Below are 23111 nucleotides of genomic sequence, written 5' to 3'. Positions count from 1 at the left end.
TTCTTTCCCTTTTACTACTCTAAAAATTTCTTGGTTGTATTTTCTGCTCCTGAGCTCTGTGTCTTGAAAAGTTCTGTTGGCATACACATTGGACTTGGTTGCTTACGTTAAAATGATCTATTCTTGTCTCTATTTTGTATTAATGAATACCATTAATCTGATTACAAGTATAAAACTATCAGTCAGGTTTCTAAAAAGTTATTAAAACATCTATGTATTATGTACTTTCCATATTCCAGTGCTAGGCTCTGGAGAAACAATAATGAATAATACGGCTATTGCCCTAAAGAGCCTTTACCAATCCTGTCTGTGGTTCAGAGTCTACAGGCAATGTCAATTTGTCATCATCATGCTGAATGGGGAGAAGTTTAGAATAATCCCAGGAGTACGTAAGACCAACTCCTGGCCCCGTCTTGATGGGTCATGGAAGAACACCAGGTACTATCCTGAATTGAAATAATTCTAGCTCATAGTTAATCTATAAAGCCTTATCCAGATAAATTGGAGATTATCTTTAAGCATTTTGAAATATTAAGCATAGCCTGCTGGCCCTAAATGACATTTTAAAGAATCCACAGATGCAGAATTTGCAGATGGGCAGCTACGATTTTCGAGTATTCAGGAATTGGGTTTTCTGAGAAGAGCAAAGTGGAAAGGGAGAATGACTTAATTAGTTCTGTCCTTTAGAAACAGTCTGCAAAGGCAGTGTTGCAAACTAATCCAAGTGAAAAATCATGGGAGACTTCAATGAAAGCATGCCTGGGAATGAAGAAGGCAGATTTAGTAGGATTACTAATGACAGGTTGGATGGAAGATGTAAAAGAGAAGAAATCTATATTGCTATGATCCATTAAGTCTCATTGTCTACTTTTAACACTTAATGGGGTGGCGGTGTTGTTATTCTAGGCTATCCTTTATGAGGTTGGGGTTCTTCTCTGACAGGTGCTGAAGCTGTGGGAACAAATGAGGTCATCTAGGGAGTGAGCAAGGAGGAAGACTAGGGATGCTCAGGGATTCTACACCATGGAGGAGGCTACAAAGGAGATCCATTTTCTTCTAAATCATTCTGATGGGCTTCTGGATGGCTTTCAGTCTCTGGTCAGCTGCTGATGGAAAGCTCTCCCTTTTGATAAAGATTAATCATCAAACCCAGGAGATAATTTTATTCTGCTCTTCTGAGTCATGTTAGATTCAAGAACAATTAACTTTATTTTCCCCAAATCTTGTATCTCTTGGGAATCTTCCAATAACTTTGGTTTCCAGTCTAGGGAGCTACTTTTGGCAGCTTGTTGTCAAAGAAGTGATAATTCTTAAAGCTTAGAGTGCTAAACTCCAACTCAGTTGGGAATCGAAACCTTTCCAGTGAGGGGCTCAGTCCCAAACACCTGGGACTGTTCTTTCTCCTGTCACCCTCAGGTACAGGAGTGTTACATAAAATGGCACTAATCCACTTCTACAGTTTTTGTGTTATTAAGCAATATATTAAGATTTAATAATAAGAAAATGGTTGTTTTCTCACTGAGCAGTTATTATTTGTTGTACTATTTCTACTCATTTACCTTAGGTTTGCTTTGGCCGTTTCAATTTAGTAGGTGTCTAATGATATGCCTGTCAGTGAAACTTTAGAGATGACTTTGAGTCCTTGGAAATATTTTTTTTGCAGTTTTAAGAAGCAAGACTTGAGAAGATGATTTGCGTTAAGAGGTTTGTGTGAATTGAGTGTGGGCTTAAATTAAAAGCAACTTAATTTACTTAGAGTAGTAGAATCTAGTGCATTTAAATTGGTTGAGAGGTGCAGACTTCGCTTTGGAAGTCCCTGTAAATCGATGCCAAGAGAGGAAAAAGTATTCTCTGTTCTCTTGCTGTTCCTTTTTGAAGGGTTCAGAAGGTTGGAAGAGCATCCAAATCAGTATAATCAGACCTATTAGATCCTAGCAAAGAATTTTAAATACATACATCTTTTTGCATATTGATTCTGGCAATTTAACCCTCAATTTAAAATCAGAAAGGTTGTTCAAGTGAGTACAACGTCTCACTCTGCACGGTATTAAGAAATAGATCTGCTGAAACTAATAAAGGAATTCCATTATTGTCTCCTCCATTTAAAAAAACTCTATCTGAAATACTTGTTAGAATTTTTATAAAAGTAGTATCTCACTGATGTACAAAATAATTTGTGCAAACTATAAGTAGACAAAGATGTAGGGTTGTATCACTTCTTCGATAAGATATTGATCTTGTATGTTCAGCCAATGCTAGGCTTAAAAAAAGGGCCTTGTAAAATTTTCTATGAAATCTGTATGCCTCCTTCCACCAGATACTTCTTTACCAACTGAGATTGGAGTATGGCAAAGAAAATGAAGCATGAAGGGAAAACTAGGAGCTTCGAGGATCTAAGATTCATAAACAATTATAACCATATTTGCTCACTTTCAATTGTGCAAATGACTAAATCTTTTAATGAAGCATAGTGACCCACCTGACACATATATAACAACACATAATAAAAAATTAAATTAAATTTGTCAAAGCAATATAGACCACCCACTACTAGTAGATTATGTTTGGTTTTGGATTTTCATATATTTTATCCATATCTGTTTCCTTCCACTGGGACTTTATGGAGGCATTGCTCGTGAACTTCGGCAAATCTTTTTTGGTGTGTCTGAAAGAAAATCCCAAAGCCAGTTACTAAGATGTTTGAAAGTCATATTCTTCTTCAAACTGTGTAGAAATAACTATCAGGAAATAAGTGGTTATAATTTTTATTTAAAATGGCATATTTAGGGAAGAGAATATATAAGTTTGAAAATCTACAGTCTCCTTTAATACATTTCTGCCCATTACTAACAGGGTCAAAATTGTCTACAGAAAACAACCTGATCTCAATTTCCTCAGACAATTCAGCTAGTAAAATGGCGTGACTGACCTAGAGTTACAGAGAGAACTCCTACTGCTGATCTCTCTCAAGCAGTGACCCCCTGGTTGACAAACAATCACACATTATTTATTAAACTTCTATTTAATAATAGGAGTTATGGAGTTACCAACATTAAGTGAAGAGTCCTTGTTTTCAAACTTTATAGATTAGTCATTAACTAATAAACTAGCATATTTATCAAGAGATGCTCAGTGATGGTCTGAAAAATCCCTAAAGGAGATAGGGAGAGAATTGAAGTGTCGAATAAAGCGACCTACATGGGACCTTCAAACTTGGAGATTTTTTGTACTTTCGAAAAATACTTTTGCTGTCGTTTAATGTCCAAATCCAATCCCTTGTCTAGGGAACCAGTTTGGATTAAAGAAAATTTTAAAAATACAGAAGCAATCAATATCTAATTCATTTAAGTCCTGTTTCTTCCCAAGCCTGCTGGGTATAAGCCTGGAGTTGCCTGCCATTTCTCTTATATTCAAGCACTTTGGGAAAGGAGCCATTTTTTTTTAAGATCTATTTTCTCCCTGAAGCTTGGGAGCTATATCTATATAAAAAGAGATGACATACTAGGCCTAGCGTACTAAAACCTTTTCTAAGAGAATCAATATAGCTTTGGGAAGCCTCATTTATATTTAAAGGAGAAAAGAGACAAAAGTAGAAGTGGACATAACATATGATGTAGACATTGAAAAATACAAGAAATGATTTAAAAGTGACTGCTTGTTCTTATATTCCCAGTGCCTTGTAATTTGACTTGGGGGGATGTTCTAGATCTCCGTTGAATGTGTTCTCTCTCTACGAAACAAACAAAAAAAACTATTCTGAGATTTGTCTTTCTTGTATTGATTATAATCATGTATCAATGCCCTGAAAATTTTCTGTACTGACCAACAGTGACACAGCTCATGGCTGTAACTAGTACAGGCTGTGCCAAGGAAACAATAGGGCTAATTAGCAGACATGAAAATGAATCACTGATTTAATTTTCCTCCTGGTCTAATCAACAAAATGCATCAGCTAAATATTTTGATCCATTATTTCAAGTGAATAGAATGTGCTTTTATATTATTTCAATTTCAATACCTTGAATATTGGAATTTTTGATTTTTGGGTAGCCTTAGAATACATCAGTGCCTAGGGGTATAAGTAACATATTAACAGTTTGTAAGCCAACGAAACTAGTAATTATTGCATAATTTAAATTAACTTGTGGTGTACAAAATGCCATAATATTTCCACGTGCATGGTGGCTTTCAAAATCAAAATAAGGTGAGCCAATTTCAATTTATGACAGACAATTGTATATCTCCTCTCTTTCCTTTGTGAAAGAAGTCCTTTATTTCATCCTCACTGGTGTTATACTTGTCTCCTTTCTGCTTGGTGAAACAATCACAGTTCGTAATTTCACTTTCTGACCATCAAATGCAATAAAATGAAACAGTTTGTGCTTTTCTTGTACTTTCCACTATCAGGGGTGACTGGTTGAAAGAGCTCAGCAGAAGGAGTTATCTCCATAATTCTAGGTCAGTCATGCCGTTTTAATAGGTGAATTGTCTGAGGAAATTGAGATCAGGCTGTTTTCTGTAGGCAAGTTCGATCCTGTTGGTAACAGGTAGAAAATGTATTGGAGGAGACTGAGATTTTTCAAACTTACATATTCTCTTCCCTAAACATGCCACTGGCTGGCTGAGATGCTACCTTATAAATGTGATAAATTACACCAGTCTGTAACTCTAGACTCCTGTCCTGGATAGCAGGATCACTTAGACTGAGAGCTGTCTGTCTTCCCAGCCCGCATGGCCACAGGATCAGAGAAGGTCATGGTGAAGCAGAGTAGAAACAGCTGCAAAGCAAAGAAGAAAGTCCAATAGTGTAAGATTTGATGAATAGTGTTGTGAAACACAGCTAGTGCCAGTAAGACTCCTACATCATAGAAGTCTAGGAAGATACAAGCAAGTGCCGTCATAGGCAGATAAATGAAGTAGACATTGTTTTGAGACAGAAGCAAGCTGACATTATCAGTGAAGCTTACTATAAAGAGCAAAAGGCTGAGTGCACTGGCTCATGCCTGTAATTCCAGCAGTTTGGGAGGCCAAGGCGGGAAGATTACTTGAGTTCAGGAGTTCAAGAGCAGTCTGGTGAGAACTTCATCTCTACAAAAATAAAATTTAAAACTACCTGGGCATGGTGGTGCAGGCCTGTAGTCCCAGTTACTTGGGAGGCTGAGGCAGGAGGATCCAGTGAGCCTGGGAGGTCTAGGCTGCAGTGAGCCATGACAGCACCACTGAGCCTTGGTAACAGAGCAAGACCCTGTATGAAAAACAACAACAAAAAACAGCAAAGACCCTATTACTTCAATGGGAAAAACCGCAATTACTTTTGGGCCAGCCTAATGATAACTTGACAGAGATAATTTTATTCCCTGCAAGCTACGAGGTTGTTTTTCTTGAACAGATAAGGTAACTGAGCCACATAAAAATTAAGTTACTTGTCTAGAGACACCCAGCTGATAAGTAAGAGAGCAGACATTTCTACTCAGGCAATCTGACTCCAAAGCTCATGTTGCTGAAGCAGGTCATGAAAGCTCTGTTTATGACACATTTGAATAAAGCAGCATGACAATAGGGCAAAAAGTACACAAGACAAAAGCTCCATTGTTAGGGTCAAAGCATAGGAGCAAACTTGGGCCAGTGATGGAGCAACTTCGACTGAGTTTTTAGCCAAGAGCTTGTTAACATCTTTCCAATTCCAAGACAGAATTAGTCCTAAGGAATTATGAACATGGTATTCCATGGTATATATATACTACATTTTCTTTATCCTCTAGTCAACTGGTGATGGACATTGAAGTTGGTTTCATATACAAGAGCAGACAGCCGGGCGTGGTGGCTCAAGCCTGTAATCCCAGCACTTTGGGAGGCCGAGGTGGGCGGATCACGAGATCAGGAGATCGAGACCATCCTGGCTAACACAGTGAAACCCCATCTCTACTAAAAAAGACAAAAAAATTAGCCGGGCGTGGTGGTGGGTGCCTGTAGTCCCAGCTACTCAGGAGGCTGAGGCAGGAGAATGGCGTGAACCCTGGAGGCAGAGCTTACAGTAAGCCGAGATCACGCCACTGCACTCCAGCCTGGGCAACAGAGCGAGACTCCGTCTCCCAAAAAAAAAAAAAAAAAAAAAAGAAGTCTTTTTTTTTTTTTTTTGAGACAGAGTCTTACTCTGTCACCCAGGCTGAAGTGCAGGGGTGTGATCTCAGCTCACAGCAACGTCTGCGTCCTAGATTCAAGCGATTCTCCTGCCTCAGCTTCCTGAATAGCTGGGATTACAGGTGCACGCCACCATACCCAGGTAATTTTTGTATTTTCAATAGAGATGGAGTTTCACCACGTTGGCCAGGCTGGTCTTGAACTCCCAACCTCAGGTGATCCACCTGCCTCGGCCTCCCAAAGTGCTGGGATTTCAGGTGTGAGCCACTGCGCCCAGCCAGATGTCTTTTTTAATATGATGATTTATTTTCTTTTAGGTAAATACCCAGTAGTGGTATTGCTAGGTCAGTGATAGCTCTATTTTTAGTTCCTTGAGATATCTTCATACTGTTTTCTAGACAGGTTGAACCAATCTACATTCCCAACAGTGTATAAATGTTCCCTTTTCTCCACATCAACATCTGTTGTTTTTTTGACTTTTTAATGATAGCCACTCTGACTGGTATAAGATGGTATCTCAGTGTGGCTTTAAATTGCATTTCCATGAAAAAGAATGAAATCATGTCCTTTGCAGCAACGTGGATGGAGCTGGGAGCCATTATCCTACATGAACTAACTGAGAAGCAGAAAATCAAATATCTCATGTTCTCATTTATAGGTGGGAGCTAAACAACGTGCACATATGCACATAAAGATGGAAATAATAGATACTGGAGACCACAAAAATGGGGAGGGAGAGAAAGCTGAGGATTGAAAGATGATCTGTTGGATAAAATCTTAATTATTTGGATGTATATAGAAAGCCCAATCTTCACCATTACACAATATACTCATGTAACAAACATGCACATGTATCCCCAAAACTAAAACTAAAGAAACAAGAGTTGTGAACAGCTGGATCCCCATGAGAGGCAGATGACCATAACTAGGAAGAAAAGGAGAAAAAAAGTGCAATGTCAGGAAACATTTTTGTAACTTAGGCTGAATCTTGTGTTTCTGCAACTTACCTACCTGTTACCATATAGAAATTTAGGGATCCAAACCACAAAGATTCTGAGGGCCTATTCATCTCTCCTAGACTTGCTTTTGCATTCTGGAGTAATAATCTGGCAAAAGCAATAAGAGTAGAGACATATTTATGATTATTCTTAAATCTGTGTGTAGAAAAATACAAGAATATCTACTTCGAAAACCTGCATGAAGACATTTGATAGTTAGCCAAAATTCAAGAGACACCTAATCTTTGAAAGCTGCCCATTAGGCTGGTGCATAACTACATCCCATTATTTGAAATTGCACCTATATATATTTGAGACATTTATCCCATTATCCCTGATTACAATTTCCCCACTACAGTTCACTGCACAGTGCTTCCTTAGAGAGCTGCTTAATACATTTCAATCTTAGAAGGTCAAGATTCCCTCAGCCAATTCCAAACTGCATTTTCCCATTGAATAGAAGTGGCACGTTCTGGATCTAGTGAGAATAACCTATGTATATTACTTTGAAGTAATACAGGTGGGCCATTATAGCAGAAAGAAGTTGAGTAAATGTTGATATTGAAGAAGGTTCATAAAATATTTGAACACAACTGCAACCCATACCCAATTCTCAGTGGTTGTTTTTATAGACCATGAAATCATAGCTAAAGTCAACTTCGGTTCTGCCCTAATGGAGAGCCACAAATAACCCTAAACCATAGATAACTCAAATGCATTTTTACTTGGCTTTTGAATGCTTTTTATGATAATTTGCACAGCACATTGCTCTTCTAATTATGTTTTGTTTGGGATCATATTAAAATTAACTTGTATTTAGTGATTTTGTGCTGTCTGATAAGTTAAACAGGAGCCCTGGGAGTGTATTGAAAAACCAGGCTGTGGATGGCCTTCAGTACTTTACACAAAGAAAAGCAAAATCATTAAGAAGGCATTAAAAATGGAAAGGATGTAACTAGTGGGCAAATAGCTCCAGGACCTCAGTTGCATGAACTTAGTATTTCTCTTTCCTCCTTCTCCTCTGCTCCCTCCTCCACGCCCTCTTTCTAGTCTCTATTTCGTTTTCCCTTTTCCTTATCCTTCTCCTCCATCTTTTTTATTCTTTCTTGGAGGCATGGAAAGAAACTCAAAAGAAAAGGAGACCTCTGTAGTGCATCCACACTCAGCCTTGGGTAGTGAGAAGTACTCAGGTCTGAGTAGCCTCAGACAGTGGAGTCAGAAGCAAGATGAATGGTCAGGGGTTGTAATAGGAATGATCAGGGCTGCAAGTAAGGTGGTAGGTCAAAACCCGGCAACAAGGAGAGAGCCCAGGCCCACCTTCTGGAGGTTCAGCTTTTAATTTCAGTTCCTTCAAGTGCTGTGGAAAAGACTAGACCCGATCCCTCAGTTCTTCATATTCCCTTATAAACACTGGTCAGAGGGGAATCACATCTCTCCCTTTGGTTAATTTCCTCCGATATTGCTAAGACAAGGAATTTCAAAATTTTCAACAAATATTAAGAAAAAAGAAACAAATAAAGAAAATAAGACAGGCAAAAATAAGTATGCATGCCAAATATAAGTTTTCCAATATCACACACTGGCACTGATTAATCATCACTAGCTGTCAGGAGGGAGTGCTGTATTGAGAAGGATTTAGCAACCCAGAATGTCCTAACTGGCTTGGCTCCTGTCTGCTGTGGGTAAAGGAAAAGCAGGGAGTGCTGACAAGTCTGCTTTGTATTTGCCACCCTTTGCAAATAGGTACTCACCCTATTCCCAAAAAGCTAATATAAATTACATATCAGTTTATTTGTGTTTGATTTATTATATAATTATGCTTAGAATAATTCACATAATTATGACCAGAAGCCCAAAAGAACAGAGACCCTGACTGATTTGTTTCATGGATACCTCCAGCATCTAGAACAGGACATGACATATAGAACCCCTTCAACCAGCAGTTGCCTGACTTTTCTGCCCTCATTTAAAAATCCTGTCTCTGAACCTTCAGGCGTCATCATATACTATCATAAGTGATTTCCTGAGCTTCCTAAACCCAGGAAGAATCCACATTCTATTTCTTACATTTTTTTTCTATCTGTATAGCAGCATCAAAGTGGGCACTGGTTTTTAGTTTGAGGGATATGCCACTTCTGCAACCAGCAGGCATAAATGTGGCAATGAACACAATAACAGAGGCTGTTCTCCCAGTCAGGGAAGAGGCATTACCAATTAGAGGCCTATACTATAACTGTGCCTTTACCATCACTTGCATGTAAGAATGCAGGTCTCTATGTCTCTATGTTTGAAGAGTGATATCTGCTCACAGCATCTCACCTCCTCCTCCGCTCTCCCAGGATTTGAGCGCTCTCTCTACTTCCTTTTCAACCATGGTAGTCTAATCATTGGCACACCACCAGTGAGTTGATTGAAGCCCTTTACAATTCCTGCGTAGAGAGATGCCATAATGACTTTTCCAGGAGTTTCCATGTCATCTGTTTACTCCATGCGACATTCCTTCCATCTGTTTACTCTCAGTTTTATTTTATTTTTTGGTAACTTCATACGGCAGATGAAAGTACTGTGAAGTTTCTTCGCAAAACCCTAATATTTTTTTACTATGTTGCACGATAACCTCAGGAAACATGAAAATCTAAGAATTTAATACCAATATCACTTTGGGATCATTTTTTAAAGCAGTAAAAGCCTTTTGGTTCATGTTGTTTCACTTTTCAGAGGAATTCGTAGCTTTTTATTGATGTAAGCTATTTCATAACCCTGTCAAGGTGCTTTGAGGAAGAAGTTAACTGATTGAACATCAACAAATCCTGGAATGTTTGGTGCTAATGATCTCAGAAGGGGCCCTGCCTCATGTATATTCCACCTGAGCGCTCCTTACCAAATATTGCTCTTGCCTTACTCTGCAGTGATTGGTTCTGATCACTACAGAGAAAGCATGGAAGCTCATTTTACAAGGCTGCATGTGTGCCTGGCTGCTACCTAGATGCATGCCCTTCTTGCACAGGTGAATCCATTCTTAGGTTTTTCTCTCCCTTGCTCTACTCCCTTACACAGAAATCTAATTTACCTGTTTCTTTCTTAAGCTCTTCATTTCAGAAAAATTTCAATAAGGAAAATTTTAAAACCCCTCCTTTAGGATGTCTCTCTTATTTCTGCCAGCTTTTTGAAGTATGTGTGCTCTGGGCAGGGGAGGGGACAGGAAGTGTATGTGACAAAGATCAGTCAGACAAAACACTCCTGGCATGATTTCCATTTTAGAGTTGTGAAACTGAAGAATGGGCAGGTAAACTGATATTTTCTATACGTTGTGAGACCGTAATTCATTGATTTGTTTACCTCAATGAAGCATACATAAAATAATTGATAAATTATTTTATCAATAATTTGGTAATTTCCTCTTGGGGCTAATTGAATATAGTGAGTATAACTGAGTATACTGTGGGTGGCTTTCAAGCATATCTTTCCAATTTTCACTATTTTAGTACCCTGGCTAGAAAATGATAATCTGATAGTGAAAATATTAATTCATCCTCTACAGGGGTTCTGAAGATACAAACTTCTCAGTAAATTCAGATATAGCTTACAACCATTTTCAGGATATAATAAAGAAGAACTAAAGGTATCTCTTTGGTTTTCCAAATATCAGTCACGTAAATGGCTTCCAAGTCTTCATTTCCTTAAGTTCATTTCCTGCTACCCTATGGACATTGCTACCCTCTCCTTATCTGGGTTACAAACAAATGGTTGACGGCATTTTAATAACAAAGATTAACCAGGTTGCCATGTTAAGGACAGATGGGAGAAGCAGTTCTGGAAGGTAGCCTAGACAAGGTGATGGTCTTTGCAGGAAGTTCTCAGGTGTGTACAATAGGAAGCAGAAGTGGGCCTGAGCAAAAGTCACATGAGCTTACAGCACCCTGTGCAGTCAAACTCTCAACTTCACTTAAGCATTATCTTTGCTTTGCTTCTGCCCACTCAGCCTGGTCTGTTACCAGCCACTGTTTTGAGCAGCTCTTCAGCTGCACATCTACTGTCCTGCTCTGCCCTGCAATAGGATGATGGGTAGGACTGTTGTACCCACAGTTTACATTTCCTTACCCTCCAAGTAAACTGTGGGTATAGTGTTTCCTACCTACCATCCTTCTCAAATGCAGGAAGCGTGGTTTGGACAGCTGAAGCCTTAGCAATCATTCCAAGCTGCAGCATCTCCTTGGGCCTCAGGTGAACACCCATATCAAAACAACTTGAAGACAATTTTAGTTACCTTCAGGTTAATAATTTCCTTTTTCTTTTCTTCTTATCATCCCTGAAACTCCCCCAAGCATTATGCAAGGTGTGAGCTCTTTTTGGTTAGTAAACTTCACGTTTCATCTCCTTTGTGTGTGCTTCCCCAATCTCGTCAACTTCTGCTGGTGTAACTCGAAGCCCAAATTTCTTATTTGTAGATGGTTAACAAATCTTCCACATTCTCTGCATTTTCTTCCTGCATTTGGAACCTGGGTTTCCTTTAAGGACACTAACTCCTTGAAGCCACACTCCCCCTTTCTCACACACATACACACATGCTCAGAGAATGAGGGTGACTCTCTGGCAGCTTCCACCTTTCCCACTAGAGTTTTCAAATATTTGCCACACTATGCCAATGCCAAAATATGTATAATAATCTATCCTTCGGAGGCTTCTCCACTTGAGCTGCTCACAATTTACCCCTCCTTGTAACTCACAAGGAGTTACAAGGCCTTGGAAATGTCCCCCCATCGACAGCCACAAGTGAAATAGTCACCAGGTTCATGGTCTTACTTGAATCCCTGTCATGCAGGGATTTCTTCGTTTGCTTGGAATGACGCATCAAACAGCCTAGCTTTACAGTTCCTTGACCTCAGCTCTTCCCAGGACTTTTATCTCCATATGTCGACAGGAATCTACTTTCTTGGCACTTGTTACTAACTGGAACTGTATCTATTATCCTTTTCAACAAGAACCTCTCATATCTCAGCATCCTTCTAAGGCTCTCTTACTATTTGACCTCTTCTGTACTTCCAACTTTGAGCCTTTTATTCCCTTCCTATTTGCAAGCTTCCTAGGCTTCATTTTTAGGACCCCAATGTTGATCACTTGAATTTCCCTTTTACCAGCTTGCTGACTCCCTTGGCCTTTCAACTTATCCTTTTTACAAACCCCTGGAGCAGGTCTCTCATTGCCCTTCACCACTCCTGCAGCCAGTCAGAACAGCTGGTCAAATGAATACAGCAATGGACTCACTCATTTATACGGACAGTGTTCACCTGACCTGCCATCACAGTGTGATTCCATAGGCCTTGCAAGTTCATGTTGACTATATATCCCACTCTTCTCCCTCAGAGCTAGAGATAACAGCACTGAAAATGACCAAACCTCCTTATCAGGACTGGTAAATTAAACTGTTTTAAAAAGTTATCTTTATATGTGCATATACCTAATATATAACTTCACAGAAATGAATAAATATGATTACACTATATTTATAAATTTATAGGGAGAAATGTAGCAATCTGAATTCTTTTCCTTTCTGGTTTAGCTTCCAGTTCCCCTCTTCCCATTCTCCACACCAACATCATCCCTCACCTCATAAACATACACCTAGAAGAACTATGTCAATTATGTAGACTGTATCTGGGATTTTTTCCCAAGTTCATATGCTTAAAATATGTAAACACTCATGCATATAAACCCATATACTTATAAACACACATGCATACTGTGGATATATAGGATTTGGGGCCTTTGTTTTAAAAAATGAGATCATAATATACACATCGTCTGTTTCTTGCTTTTGTCATTAGATATCTTGCAGATATCACTCTAGATGAAAAGGTTTCATCCTAAATAATTTTTAGATCTAATTATTAACTTGTTCCTTCATATAAACTCATAAACATTTATTGAGCACCTACCATATGCCACACTGAAGCCTGGGGTTTATTCAAATTTCAGAATTGAGAAGGGAATAGAGAGATTCACAGTCCAGCTCTCTTACAGAATAGATAGAAAATCAAGGCTCTGTAAATATTTGTGATTTATTCAAAGTCAAGCAGCCAGTTGATGCCAAGTCTTAAATCAAAATGTAGCTCTTGTAGCCCCCAAGTCCAGTCCTCTTTTAATCATACTATTCAGAATCCCATAAATTAGCATACAATTACTTACAACTTAATGTGAAAACATATTACAACATAAGATAAATCTTCAGGCCTGCCTGGAGTAGGGAGAGGACAGGGAGGGGCAGGGATTCAGGAAATTTCCTGATAATGGTTTGTTGTCTGTGTGGATAGACCAAATCGTCTTTGTTGAACCAAATGTATCAACCAGTGAAGACTCATTAAGAGACCCAGCATTTAAAGGGACATCAATGAAAGAGAGAACTTAGTATTGAAGAGCTATGGAGGAGCTTTGAATGAAATTCACTCTGCGTCTTAACAGAGTGCTTTTCAAGTGTGAAAATCATGGGCTGTGAGGGAAGATCTTCCCTCTAAAGCGCATCTGGAAAGGTCCAGATTTCAAACTGTCACTCTTTTGTCAGTGCTGGAAAACTTAACCTTGAACGCTAAGAAGATGTTTTCCAAGATGCTGAAACTTGTCATGTTATGTGAGTCTTCGTGTTCATAGGAAAAACAAAACAAAACAACAGCATATACATGGCATTACCTTTTTTTTTTTTTTTTTTTTTTTTTTTTTTTTTTTTTTTTGAGACAGGGTCTCGCTGCGTCACCCAGGCTGGAGTGCATGGTTCATTGCAGCCTCCAACTCCTAGGCTCAAGTGGTCCTCCCACCTCAGTCTCCCAAGTAGTCGGAAATGTAGGTGCACTACCCTGCCTGACTAAATTTTCTTTAAATTTTATGTAAAGATAGTGTTTAGCTATGTTACCCAGGCTGATCTCAAACTCCTGGCCTCAAGTGATCCTCCTCCCACCTGGTATGAACCACTTTGCCAGGCCTTGCATTTCTTAATGATGTTTCTGTGACTCTATTTGTCAAGAGTAGACCACTGCCAGATTTTTGTGCATTCAGTTCCTGTCTCTTTGCTCCAAAGTATCCTGACTGCCAGTCTATTCATTCAGTCATCAAATAACTTTGGGGCATCTGTTCTATGAAAGGCACTACTATGGTAGGCCTTGAATAAAGGGAGGCTATGTTTACATGGGCCTTCCACTTCACAGGCAAGAACTGCACTACTGAATCTCCTGTGTGTTTGTCCCTCCAGATAATTTAGTGTGGACTCTATGACCTTCACTGACAAAATAGCAAAGAATGAACAAATGTTCCTTCAAGCCAGCTAATTCTTTGGTTATTATAAAGCTGATTGGATCTTTTGTATGCATTCTAAAGACTCTGAAGAGAGTCCTTGAAGGTATAATTTCACTGGAAGACGTGCACCACCGACCCCCTGAGACATCCAACTGCAGGGAACACCTCAGCTCAATCAGTATGTGATGAGCTTTCATGTTGTAGGGCACTTGACAGTTGGATGAAAAATTGCTTTCAGTCTGTGCTGGTTTTCTGTGGCAGTTCAGAAGCAGGACTAGGTTCTGGGTCTTTATTGTGTATGTCATCTTTTCTTTCAGGGTTCTGTGTTTCCATGCAAATAATTATAATAGCATGGAATTATTTGATACCTACTAAGTGTCAGATTTCCTGCCGTGTACTTCACAGACTTTTTTTTCTATACAACAACATTATGAGTCATGCAGTATCATCCCCACTTCAGAAAAGAGGTTCGGAGTATTGGGGTAACTTACACAATGACACAGAGCTATAAGAGGCAGAGCAGGGGTGAAGCTCAGATCCCCGTGTCTCCAAACCCAAGGCTGAGATCCCTGCCTGCACTACCCCACAAAGTTCCGAGGCAGAAGAGAATCAGGGAGTGAGGATGGGAATTGGGGAAGGGGTTATGTTCTGATGGGTCAGTTTTTAAAGGAGAGCCAGATTTTCTGAAGCAGAATTTTTAACATGAATAGGACATACTTGATGTTAGTGAAATATTTCCTAGAGCTGGGGTTTATTGTTTAATGTCACACTCAAGCTAGTACTACATACCACTGTGGAAAGGTGAACAGATTGACTTCAGGGAGTGTGACAGTTTACAAAGCAAAAATAAATGAAGGAAGGAAAACTAGAATTCTCAGTCATGACCAAAACTATTTCTAGGGTAATTATGGCTTATCTAAAACTTGTTTCTCTGGATAGTCAGATAACCCAGCTCTCTGTGAGTGTAGACTTCTCCACATGCTGTATGAGGATACCTCTGTGTCCCTGTATTTAACGATTTTAATTATAGGTGAAGTATACAGGTTAAGTGGCCTAAATTGACACTTTATGTGGAGAAAAATTCTCTCATGAGACTATATACTATAAATATATAATTATTCACATTTAAGCTCAACGTTCTATTGCTTTTATATTTGTTTTATATTCATTTTTCACAAAGTTTCCTTTGCAATTGATTCCTGGGTGATTGTATTAACATGTCAGTATTATTTATTCAAGACAAGCAGAAAATCTCAAGAAAAGGCTAAAAGACCCTTGGGAGCTTACCTAGTGACTACAAGAGAACTGGGAATTAAATGGCTGTAGAGTGACATGTTGTATACAACACAACATAATTTATAATGTGTTGCATCAATATAGTCGTTTTGAGGATATCAACATTAGCTGAGGAATCCTGAGGTCTGCCAATTACCATTGTTTGGTAAAAGGTTGGGAGTTCTGGATTTAACTGCTTGGTAATGAAATCAACAGTTTGCTTCATGTTAATGTTACACAGTTGATGCCTAGCTAATTTCTTGGTTCCCCCACTATCTACCTTGAACTCAGTCTACGTCTTGCTTCATCTTTGTAGGTTTCTGAGCTATTTTTGTACTGTCTACATATCTTGATTAGCTAATCTATATATTAGCCATATGTTCTCACAAGAGTTCAGTGACATGGACCCGCAGCCCACGACCCTCACTACCACTGACATGTTGCATGTGAGTGGTGGGGGGGATATGAAATTAGTTTATTATAATATGAATTTTAGGAAGATATAGCAAAATAATCCTCTAATCCATTCTACAGAAAACCTTTTGTTTCTCCAACTTTATTGCCTTTCATTACTCCATCTCAGCTGTTTCACTTTGTGGGATTACTAGGGTCAATGGGTGAGGATCTGCCATGGGTGTGTGTGTGTGTGTGTGTGTGTGTGTGTGTATGTGTGTACTTTTCACTGTTAATTATTCTAAGAAAAGCAAATGCTTGAGTGAAGTGAAACAGACAGTGGTTCACAGTAAATATCAAGCTGTGTTTGTATTGCTGCCAACTCTTTGGGAGAATTTCTTATCTGTTCCTACAGAAAAATTACTGGAAATATACATCAATGAAAACGTATAAATGAAATCCTGAAAGTATATAAGATTCTTATCTCTTGATTATCCAAAATAGAGACATATTATTATTTATGAAGCTGAAATGTTTCTGGTTTGATGCTAAAACATTTAATACTAATAATTATTCCATGTACAGTGTTTGCATTAATCTTGACTACACCAATTCAGAGCATGAGCTCTTTGCCTTTGTGCATGAAGCCAGTTTCTTGGGCAAATTACCAATGTAATTTCCTCACTGTCATTCAGCAAACCTTCTATGTTCAAATATTTTAGAAGCAGCTGTACAGAACCAAATAATTTATATTTTAATTCTATATAAATCAACATATACTTCTTTACTTGGACATTACCATTTTAACTTCAAATTCAACATGGCTATGTTGAAACCCTTGCTTTCCAGGGTAAACCAGTCTCTTGCTGACTTCCCCTTTCTTTTGTTTGTGATAAAATGATTCCCCTAATGTTGGAACCTTAAAGTCTAACTTAGTGACTCCTCTCATGTTTTCCATATCTAGTCTGGGGGCAATATCCAGAAATTCTATCTTCCTGTTCTGTTTTGCAACTATCTTTTTAGCTTTATTTCTAGTGCCTCCATCTCAGACCTCTACTAATTCACTGGAATTACTTCTCATCTCGCTGTCTACCATTTTTTTCTTCTTCCAATTCATCTTTTGCATCAACGTCACTCTGTCGTTTGGCATCTGTAAACCACTTAGTGGACATCCAGTATACAAGCAAACCAATTATAGGTGGAATTTAAAAATATTTACTGCAATTTATAAAAGAATAGTAAACTAAAAATGAGTGGTAATAACAGCAAATATAATAATGGGAAACAACTATGATGCTAATTAGGATGAGGAAGAATGTTTTCAAAGTCTTTCACCACGTATCTATATTCATCTCAAAGAGAGTTTGAACAACAGATTCTATTCCGTGTAGAGACCATATCTTCATTTATTCTTTATTCCCACTAAATCAGAAATACCAAATTCATAACCCATTTGGAAGGGTAACGAATGTTTGGTGGTTTGTCAACTAGTCTTGACAAAAGGATTCTACAATGTACAGAAATTATGGAAAGAGTTTTCACTGATAGATGTTCAGTGCCTCAAAGGAAACTCATTAAGATGAGGGAATGCCCTCTCAAATGAAGCAGAATTATTGAATATATCAACACAAAAGATCGCTAGCAAATGGATTCCTAATGAATTCCTGGTTGAATTTGCCTCCAATAATTATGTATTCATATTCAGTTTGGCATTCAGATGTGTTAAATATGGTCAATAACAGCACTGATTTATTTCCTCATTTAATTTGGAATATCTTTAAATAGTTAGAAGGAAACCCTTGTTAACTAATCCATTGACACCAAAATTTAACTTTTTAAGGAACTTTTGCTCTCTCTGCCTAAATATTAGAAATGATTCTATGTGGTTCATGAAGTAATAGAGTCAGGCTTCTCCACTCTGTTTGCTTTTTGTGTGTACATGCCACTCATGAAAATCATCACACTGGTAGAGATTCTTGTTCTCACAATGCAGATTCACAATGTACTTTCTCCCTGAAAACTTGTTATTTTCTTTAGAACTTTTATGCCAAATGGTATATAAGTTGCAGTACTATTTTCATGTCTTTCCACTTTTACATCTCTGATGGATTAATGTTACAGCATTAATTCATTTTGTGTGAGTTGGTACTCTAAAATACAATAAGGCAGACAGTTTTAAACCCATGTGATGTCTAATATCCTACAAAGACCAAAGAGTGATATTGTCTATTTCTCTCAATCTAAAAATAAGGGAAATACTAATAAGCAAATTATATGAAAATGAATCTGCTTAAATAAACAGCACCCTGTTTGCCAGATGTTATCTGAGACAACATATCCACATATCCCATGCATGTGAGATGTTTAAAAATGTAAGAATTATTAAGGACACGATAATTGTTATGAGAATCATAACTAATCGTATAGTTCAAATTTCAAGATTCCTGTCCATTGCCAACCCCTAGTTTTTCACAGGCTTCACATTGGAAAGCAATGGGTTGTCCTTTGGCTTATTTTATTTTAGCAATTAACTGTCCTTTAAAAACAACAAAACTTTCAACCTTCAGTGACTTTGATAACCTATATGATAAAGTCAGAACTCATTAGCCTAATATTCAAGGTCTTCTCAGGGACTCGGTCTTACCTGCTCTGACTTCTGTCTTATATCTGCTGATTCACCTGGGGTGTCTGCTGAAAGCTGGTCAGGGAAATTACTCAGACTCTCTCCTTTCTTTCCCTCTCCCATGCCCCAGGATTTGTCTGTACAACTGGTCCAGGAAACCTGGCTTCATTTATTCTCTACGGGTCAGCCCAGGTTCTTGCTTGTGAATGGAAACGGGATAATGAAGCTAAACCTAAGTGGCATTTTCTAACCATGTCTTCATTATCATTCTCTGAACCATCCTCTCTACTCAGTTTTTACTGATTTCTTCCCCAAATATGCATTTGTTTTCTCATTTCAACTTATATTTACACTGTTCTATTCATCAGAAATGTCCCTGTCTTGTCTGCCTCGTCAAATTCTTCAACTCCCAACTCCTGTCCTACTTCCTGTATAAAATCCTATTGGGTTACCTTAGCTGAACTATCTTCTTCTTTCTGGAATTCCTATTGCAATTACTGTTTTTTTTTTTTTTTAATTATTTAGGCAGTGGTTTCTTTGAGAGCATTTACTGTGTTTTCTGGAAATTGCACTTAAATTGTGTACTGCTCTTCAATTAATGATTATCTGTTTCCCCAAACTAGATTATAAGCACCTTGAAGACAAATATTTCCTCATATGCCTATATTTCTGTTCTAGGGCTTTGGCATACTGTTAATAATGAACAAATATTACATTACAGTAAAACTTTATCCCAAGATTTTCTCAGATTCATCTAAAATAGAGGCAAGAACTTAATAACAGTAATATGCCTGTTCAATGAAGCATTCTATTTAAAATGTTTTATTAATTCTTTATAGCTTCCTCAGCATCTGATTGGAATCAGTGGCATTTTAATTTATATATCTATTTAACAAATAGTGTGCACTGTGTGTTACTCATTTTCTATGCACTTTACAAATAATTATTTTATTTAACTTTAAAGATAACCATCTGAAATAGGCGCTATTATTATCCCTATTTTAAGTATGAGGAAATGGATTTACTGAGAAGTAACTCAGCCAAGGTGACAGAATTAGTTACTTATGGGTTCAGGATTTGAACTTACATTTTTAACCACTGTGCTCTAGGAACTTAGTTAACAGCTTTAATGACTGAAATGGTTCTGCTAATTGACGTACATGTTTTGTTGGTTAGGTCACTTGTCACTCTCAGTTCAGAATCTTTCTGGAACTGTCCTTTAGTCTCTGGTGGGAAGTGTACTGCAACTAACCATCCTTTGTGTTTATGTTGCCATGTACAGTCCCTGTAATTTTATTTCCTCTTTCTATCTTTACTTTTTGAATCTAAGTTTCCTTGAATGTTTAGCCTTTTTGTCTTTTTAGAAAATATTGTTCCATTTATGAATATGTCTCTTAATTGCTAGGGTTCCCTAATAACCAAATGAAAATTGCATTTTGGTTTAGAAAATGCTTTCATCTGTATCCACTGGCCATGTATCTGTAACCAAAGTAAAGTGTGGAATTGGATATTTGCTGTTTGCAGTATTTGAGCAGTGTAAACATCAAATGTGGTTAATTCTATTACCAGTAATATTTCTAGTTTCTTCTAAAAGTACCATAAAGGTTTGGGTCTAGATTAGATAATTATTTCCAATCAATTTCCCTTCAATTTGGAAATGAATGAAGTCCTATGTTTTCTGTGTGCAATTTCATATATTTTGGCATGATAATTATTAATAGCAATGTATTACTATTGCTCTTTTGCTTATTTAGAAGAATGTTTTGCAGTGGTTTACTTTATTCTAGGTGGGAGAATAACATGTTGATATTTTCTTGAAATAAAAATTATATGTCAATGAATGTGACAATGTTCTATGTAAGTAGCAATCTAGGAATGACTGAAAAGGGATTATTAAATATTTCAGTGTATGGGAAAATATTTCTTCTACCTATTTACTGCCTAAACTAAATGCTAACCCAGAAGGTATTTATGTCCTGGTCTAGAAATCTGCAGAGTTACAGAGCAATCTGAGCTCTGTAATGTATGCAAAATTTATCAGGCCCAGAGAGATATGAGTATGGGACTTTGGTCACATACCATACCTGTGCCCAGGGACAACTGTTAGGAGACGTTTTGTTCCAGACTAGTTGCGCCACCCATTATCTTCATGTTCCTGGAATTTGTGATACAAAAAACAATGTATAGCCAATCGGTAACTTATGTATTTGAATGTATATTCTTGGTAAACAACTTAGGAACTGCGTCTTGTTTTTTTCCTAGAAAACCCACTTGTAATGGCTGGTAGCTGGAGTGTATAATGAGAGCAACTTGAATCTATACTCCTGAGTGGCCATCTTCAACAATCACCCTGGAATAAACTCTTTTTAAACTAGAAAACAGAAACAAAGCAAACAACAACAAAAAAAGAAATCTGTAGAGTGAACTGTATTTTTGCACCTTGTAAATAAAAGGGGGGAAAATTAAACCTTGTCCATCTGATGACTTAGTGTCATAGGGATTCAAAAATGTTATTTGTCTTGTGTACCTTGATATGCTAATGGTGAAATCTCCTGTTTCTTGATTTGGTCTTCTCATCTTACATTTCTTACCTCAAATCCATTCTGTGACTTCACCACCAGATTAATATTCTTTCCTGGTCTCTTAGAATTTTAATAAAAACAGCATGGTCAAGGGGTTTCATGAAGCTTGCAGCCCTGTGGGGGATTCAGATAATAATCAATCAATCTCATAATTAAATGTAATTTTAAATAAGAACTTACAAAAAAAGGAATATAGTGATATAAATGCCTAGACAAAGGAATATTACCCAGTTAGTAGACATGTATATGCTGGGCAAAGGGACTGATGTTTAAATAATGTACAGGAGTCATCTAATCAAAATAGTAGAGATGGCGGGTAAGGAAGGATCTTTTGTGAAGATGGAACAACATGTATAAATATATACTATGATGGGCAGGAGTACAGAAGTTTTGAGAAAATAAAGCTATGGTCACAGTCACAGCTCAAGGAGACAGTGGGAGAAGGGAATTCGGCGAACTGGTAAAAGTGGCAGGATCATATGGTACCTCACAGGCTCTGATTAAGATTCTTCCTATATCTTTAGAGCTGTTGAAACTCACTGAAGAGTCTTCAACAACTGAGTGACAGGATTAGATTTGAAAAGGTCATTCTTGCTACAATGTAGAGAATAGTCATTCTTAGATGGATCATTCTTGCTAAGTCTTCCATAAGAAAGAGAGTAACATAGATTTGAAAAGATCATTCTTGCTATAATGTATGAAACAGTTGGGAAGAAGATAAGCTATGGGAAGACCATTTGAAGGCTGTCATGAAGAGAAATTCTGATCATTTAGATTAGGTGATGGAGAGAAAGGATGAGGAACCCAGAGGATAGTGGGAATTAGCAAGGCAGACATGTGGATAATACAGTCCATGACTACAGAAGAGGAAGTGCTGAAAGAGCATGTTTCTGCACATTTAGAATTAAGAGGGATTTGGAGTATCTGGAGCAGAATTTGTTTGTTGGGAATGATGGCTCTAGAGAGGCAGGTAGGGGCCAAATTATGAAGGTCCATTTTTGTGCTGCTGATGGCAAAAGAAACAACTGAATAAATTTAGCAGGGAATCACAATCAGATGTGGAGTCCGGAGAAGTCTCTGATGGTGTGGAGGATGCTCCACGTCTCTTTTGAAATTAATTGAGAAACTGCTGTTTTTTCATCTAAGATGTTTAATTATTTTTCATTTAGTTCCCAGAGGCTATTGGGCATAGGCACCTAGTAAGTAATTGTTAATAACAACATGCTTATTTTGGGCATGGCAATGTGGAAATTTATTCCTGCCAAGTAATCAGTGCCAGTTTTAAGCTGGCAGGGTTTTTAATGAGTGGAGAAGGGAATCTTTTGCCTCCATTAGGGGAAGACTGTGCCTTCTCTTCATCATACAGTGACTCATTCAAGGTTGGCACAAAGTAACTTTAATCAATTAATGTGAATAATATCATACCATTTTAAGCCTAAAATGGACATTAGAGGCTATCAGCCCCCTGGAAAAAATGTCTGCAGAATATTTTTCTTTCAATGATAATGTCATATATATCATAGCCCTTGAATCTTTCCAAAACATTGAGTCAATACTTAAAACACCCCTAGAGATAAACTCATCCCATTTCTCACATGTGGATATTTTATTCATCTTTGGAAAATTTTTAAAAGTGCTTAACTTCAGCCTGCATTTATAAAGGACTTAACTAGTAGCATGGTAAAAGTGCAGTCCATGAAATTAAATTCCTGGTCTGAACCTCAGGTAAATTAACTTCTAAAAACACTGTTTTTGAGACAGGATCTCACTCTTTTGCCCAGACTAGAGTACAGTGGTGTATGATCATGGCTCACC

At 37.8% G+C, this 23111-nt stretch overlaps 1 protein-coding gene across 4 annotated transcripts in view; it reads left to right on the top strand.

Annotated features, from left to right (window-relative positions):
- LOC105476616 (neuregulin 1) overlaps positions 1 to 23111 on the top strand; it is a 1125049-nt gene that overhangs the window by 306981 nt on the left and 794957 nt on the right. The window lies entirely within an intron of this gene.

This window comes from Macaca nemestrina, chromosome 8 (assembly GCF_043159975.1).
Source record: "Macaca nemestrina isolate mMacNem1 chromosome 8, mMacNem.hap1, whole genome shotgun sequence".
Taxonomy (NCBI): Eukaryota; Metazoa; Chordata; class Mammalia; order Primates; family Cercopithecidae; genus Macaca; species Macaca nemestrina.
The sequence above is the reverse complement of the archived record's forward strand: the minus strand, read 5'-3'. Positions and strand labels throughout refer to the sequence as shown.